This window comes from Malania oleifera, chromosome 10 (genome assembly GCF_029873635.1).
Source record: "Malania oleifera isolate guangnan ecotype guangnan chromosome 10, ASM2987363v1, whole genome shotgun sequence".
NCBI lineage: Eukaryota > Viridiplantae > Streptophyta > Magnoliopsida > Santalales > Ximeniaceae > Malania > Malania oleifera.
The window spans coordinates 36229210-36235436 of NC_080426.1; positions in this window are offsets into that span (position 1 = coordinate 36229210).

Below are 6227 nucleotides of genomic sequence, written 5' to 3' on the forward strand. Positions count from 1 at the left end.
AAATGTCTGTAAGTACGATGGGCACGCCACACCCTGGTCCGAACTGCCAGGTGGACGTCCACACTCTACTAAAGGCCACATCGACTATCCATCTCCCACCCTCTCGTGGGGTGATTAGCACTAATCTGATCATAAACATCTGATCTGTAAGTTACTGAACTAAACTAACATCTGGGTTCTGATATCATATAATACATAATAATATAATATCTTTCACAATTTCATTAATACAGCCTCGCGCCAAACATTTCATAAATACGGCCTCATGCCGATTGTCTCAAAAATACGGCCTCGTGCCGAAATCATACATAAATAGGGTCTCGTGTCGAATATTTCATAATTACAGCCTCGTGCCGAACATTTCATAACATTCTAAAAATAAATCAATTATCATGTATTTCAAAATCATCATATACTGCATTATTACGTAATTTCTAAAAACATGCTTATTCGTAAAATTGTCGTAACATAATATATTTCATGAAAAATAATACTCATGTCGCACAATGCTGAATTAAATCATACGTTCCATCTAAAATCGTAATTCCTGTATACAACAATATTTTCCCAAATATACATTTAATCCATAATACTCGTGTATAATACATGTTTTTCTGAAAATAATTTACTCATACATAATGATAATTTGCGTGGAAAATAACTGCTTTAGTTTATTCCCTTACCTGACTACTGAGAAAGCCCCTAAAATATCCTGATCTAACACCTATAGAATTTCCTGGTCAATACCCTGAAAATGAAAACTCCCAGTATTAAACTTTAGTATTTCTACGTGTATATCATTTCTTATAACTATCATAAGATCAAATTTGACTTAAAAAGCCTTACCTCAACTTAGGGATGATTTCCAACTTGCTTTCACCAGCGATCCACTCTAGGAGAATTAGAGAGAACTTCCCCAAGAGCGTCGTGGTGGCTTTGGATTGTTGAACCGGCGTAAATCCGGCCCAAAATTGATGAGAGAGAGAGAGAAAACCGAAGGGAGGAGAGAGGTTGCTTAATATTGAAGTTAAAAATTTAGATTTTTAGTATTTATAGAACTGGATTCGTCGACGAGCCACGTCATTCATCGACGAATCCTTTAATAATTTCGTTGACGAAATTCAGTCCTCGTTGATGAAATTCTGTCGGCTCAAAACCTCTCTCGATATTTTCTCGTCGACGAATCCTGTCTTCGTCGACAAATTCTGTCTTCGTCAACGAATTCTGTCTTCGTCAATGAATTCTCTTATACCTTCGTTGACGAATCCCTTACATTTGTTGATGAAGCTCTGATGATTCCCTCGATTATTCCTTTCAAAGTGCAATGTCGTCAATGAATGCCTCACGTTCGTCGACGAAGTCGACCTCCTCCTTCTATTACTGTTTTCCATTTCTCTTCCTCTTTATTATTTAAATTTCATTTTTACTCGGGTTGTCACATTAAGAGAGTTGTGCGGCAAGTGGATCCACTCTCTCCTTATTTATTCATCATAATGGAGGAGGTTTTGACAAGGTTGCTTAGGAAAAACTATTAGACTGGTCGGATTGGTCAATTTAATCATCAGATTGGGGCCCCATTGGTTTCACATTTGTTATATGCAGATGATATTCTTATTTTTGCGAATGGTGGGAAGAGGTCTATTAGAAATTTAGTTTACGCTTTAGAAATGTATGAGAAGTGGTCAGGTCAAAAAATTAGTAAGACAAAGTCAGCGTTATTCCTTTCGAAATACATCATTCCTGCTCGGAGGCGTGGTTTATCGAGAATCACGAGTTTCATGGAAGGTAAATTCTCAATTACATATTTGGGTGCCCCTTTGGTGTTTGGAAAATTGTCTTCCAAGACAGTGGAGCCTCTTGTGGAGAAGATTAGAAAGAAAATTGCAGGGTGAAAATCTAAGTTGCTCTCGCAAGGTGGAAGATTGATTTTATTAAGACATGTGTTGTGTAGCATGCTTATTCATTTGATGTTTGTTATTAAGGTTTTGCACGTCACATATTCTCGCATTAAATCTCTTCTTTCTAATTTTTTATGGGCAGAGGTGAAAGATAAAAGAAAGATTCATTGGCGCTCTTGAGGGAAAATTTGTAACCCTACCTCGGAAGGGGGTCTGGGCCTGAGAGATCTTAAGGAAGTCTAGAAATCTCTTCTCATGAAATTTGCCTTCAGATTGCTCACCTCTAACAAACTATGGGTAGGTTTTTTCAGGGCTAAATATTGCAGAAATGATCATTTATTAATAAGGAAGGGGAGACCAAATGACTCTTGGTACTGGAAATCAATTATGACCACCATTCCAGAAGTTATGGTTAATGTTAAAATTTTGGTGAGAGGTTGGAACTCTTCTTTTTGGTTCGATAGGTGGCTGTCATCAGGCCCATTATTTGTGAGCACTATGGATATTTTGAACAAGAAAATATGTATTAAGGATTGCTGGATAAATAATAATTGGAACTCTGATTTAGTACTAGAATTGGTTTGTGCCGATAAAACAAAGGAAATTTTGCACCAGGTGTCGGCGGGTAAAAGTGGGCAGGATATTTTTATCTATAAGCCTTCCCCTGACGGTAATTTTTCTACAAAAATGGCTTGGGAGACAGTGAGGAGTAGAAGTGACAATTTTGTGTGGAAGGACTGGTTTTGACATTCTTTATTACCCAGAAGAATCTCAATGTGTTTATGGAGAGTCTGGTTTAGATGTTTGGCTGTAGATGATCGAATTCAGGTCAAAGGAATATCGATGGCTTCGGCTTGTGATTGCTGCTTTCAGAGAAGTCAGGAAAACATTGATCATATTTTTTCTTTAGGTGAGGTGACTTCAAAGGTTTGGCATCAGGTTAGTGTGGCATTGGGGATTCCTTTCCAAAGATCCCTTCCCAGGAAAAAAAAATGGAAAATTGGTTCCATTATTCTAAAAAATCTTCTATTAAAGGTATTTTAATCGGGCTGATTCCGTGTTTGATTACGTGGTGTCTCTGGAATCGAAGATATAAAACGAGAATGAAAGGAATTTATCAAAGTGCAGATCATATGTGGAGAAGTGTTCGATTCTAGGTTAGTTTTATTGCTAAGAGCACCAATTCTTTTCAAAAATTAAAAAAGTTGAACATTAAGATTTTGAATGAGTTTCAAATTAAGCATTAGGGAGTTTGTGACAAGCCTAGAAAAATTATTTCGTGGGTTAAACCTCCAGTAGGGTGGATAAAACTTAATTGTGATGGGAGTTGTAGGGGCAATCCGGGTACTTCAGGAGGTGAAGAAATTATTCGAGATTGTCATGGCATGGTAAAAGTAGTTTTTTCAAGTTATTTTGGCAATGGTACGAATAATAGTGCGGAATTAAAAGCAATCAGGGAAGGATTTCGTTTGTGCAAACGTTTGCATTATTTTAATGTGATTATTGAAAGTGACTTGCGAATTGTAGTTGATTGGTTTCGGAAAGGTAGATGTACTTTGTGGTCTCTTTGGGAATTTGGGAGGAACTCGTGGTGGATCTAGAAGGAGTGAATGTCATGGTGATACATCAAAATAGGGAAGACAATAGTGCGACTGATTTTCTTACTAAAGAAGGAGAAATGAGAAATAATGTAATCTACGAAAAACAACACCTTCCACCACGTTATCTGAAAGGTATTGTTCGGATGGATAGGTAGGGTATCGTTTCTGTTTGTCATTAGTTCAACTCTAGAGTTTTGTTTGGTGTATTTTGTTTTGAGTTTAGTTGTGTTTATGTTTTTATCTTCTTTGTTAGTTATGTTTAGTTTTGTTGTCCTAATTTGGTTGGTTCCTGGTGTTGGTTTTTTTTTGGGAAGGTTTTTCTGTACTCTCCCTTTTGTTTTATTTTGTAACCACAATATTTCTCCGTCAAAAGTGATGATATATTAATAAATAAATGGAGGCGCCGCCCTCTTTTAGTTATAAAAAGAAGAAAAAAGTAATTTTTGAGAAAATAGGAAAGCGATGAAAATTTTATCTAGTCTAGTATCATTTAGTTTAAAATTAACAATGTTAGTCATAATTAAAGGGACAAGAATGAAGTTATTTTGGATGTTTAACTTAATTAAAAACTTAAAAATGATTAGATGAACCAACAGAGATTTTTATTTTTTAGAAGTTGAGGGTTTAGTCATTTGTGCTAACCTTAGCCCTCCTTTAAAATAGGAAACTTCTTGAAGCTTAAAAAGCCTAAACACCTATGTCATAAAAACAAATAACATTGAAAGAATTTTAATTTAAAAAATTTTATGCCTCATATAAAAAATTAATTAGGGAGTCTAATTGTGTGGTGTCTGATCTTGAAGAATCATTACCCTAATCATCACCCGTGGCTGTATGTCACATGTGTCGACTTATAGGTGACATGGCGCTACATGAATGCTCATGTTGACATTACTTTGACACTTAACTAGATTTGTCTTTAGACTCTTCTTGGTGAAAGATCTAAAATGTGCAATTAGTATATATAATTATTACAATCTTTAAAGACTTCTTAGAGAAACATTTAGAAGGTGTAACTATACTATGAAATTGAGGAGATACTAAATATTTCCATCGAGCATTCTAGGTGCTTATTGTTGACTATATGATCAAACTAATCTCGAGATTAGGGAAGTGGAGTAGTATAAATAGGGATAGAGATCGTATTCGAAATCATTTCAACAAAGTAAGTTATATATTCTTCTTATACACATTTTTCTCCCATCCTTTCATTTCTTACTTTGTGAGCTTTATTTAGGTGGATTAAGGTTGACTTGGCACTTTAAGTCTTTGATCGGTCTAAGTGTCACGTGGGAATTGGCAAAAATTTCCAAGCTCGTGATAAGTGGATGGAGATCAATTTAATCCTACCGTACACAATGAGCATCTAGAATGCCTTATGAAAATATTTAATGCCTTCTTAACTCTTTATTATAATTATATTTTATAAATGTTTCTTTAAGAAGACTCTAATGACTATAATACTCACTTGTACTAATTGCATATTTTAAGATCTTTCTCCTCGAAAAATTTAGAGGTAGATCTACTAATCCATCCACGTATTGTCCATATAAGCATTCATATGACGCCATGCCATCCATGAGTTGATGAATGTGACATGCAGAGGTTTACCTTCAAACCATATGTTTACTCGAAAAAGATTTTCCAAAATGCTTGATTGTTTTTCTCAAAATATAACTTTATTTCAAATGAATCAAATCAACTTTTGCAAATAATTTGAAAAACATACGCTTAAGATTTGAGAAGCAACATTTATAAAATGAATCACCTCACAATCCATTAGGGCAATTGATTAAAAGAGGGAAAAACCATTTTGTGCATTTCTCTTATCTTAATTTTATTGACCTATCTCCCCTAACTCTCTAATATATAAGGTCACCCTTAGTTGTGCCTAAGGAGAAAAAAATAGGTTATTTTTATAATAAATATAAAAATAGAAATTAAAATATTTTTTATCTCTTAATTCTTCTATAATTCCTTCCAAAAAAAAAAAAAAATAGAGTCATAAAAACCACACATGTAATGCGTGTGGTGCATGGCTATAGGTGTAACGGTGGGGTTTGTGCCAATGACAATCAATTAGGCAATCAAAATATGTTTCCACCATATGATATGATTCTTTACTTAGACAATGTCCTCCTCCTCCCTTTGTTTCTTTATTTTGCAAATCGACGGGGATTAGAGGGATTGGTTAAAAAGCATTGAGCAACTCATTCTCACTCTTAAGTAGGAGTGAGCATTCAATCGGTTCGATAAATTCAATTAAAAAATCTCATTAACTGAATAGACCGAAATTTCATATTTAACCGAACTCAAAACTGACAAAACTGACTTTTGGTTAAATCGATTGACCAATTTTAACCGATTTAATATTTTAATATATATATATATATATAATATTTTTAATATATATAAAATATAAATAATATAAATAATATATATAACATATTAAAATAAATAAAATTTTAATATATATATAATATATATAATATTTTAATGTATAATATATATAATTATTTATTATTAATTTATACTATTCGATTAATTCGGTTAACCGAATTAACTAAACCCAAAAACCAAACAAAAAATCGAAATTCAATGAAAATGAAAATCAAACTAAACCAAATAAATTTTTAACTCAATTAAACCGACCGGATTTATTCAGTTAATTCAGTTGTAACCGAATTATGAGTACCCCTACTCTTAAGTGTAGATGAGACAAATAAAG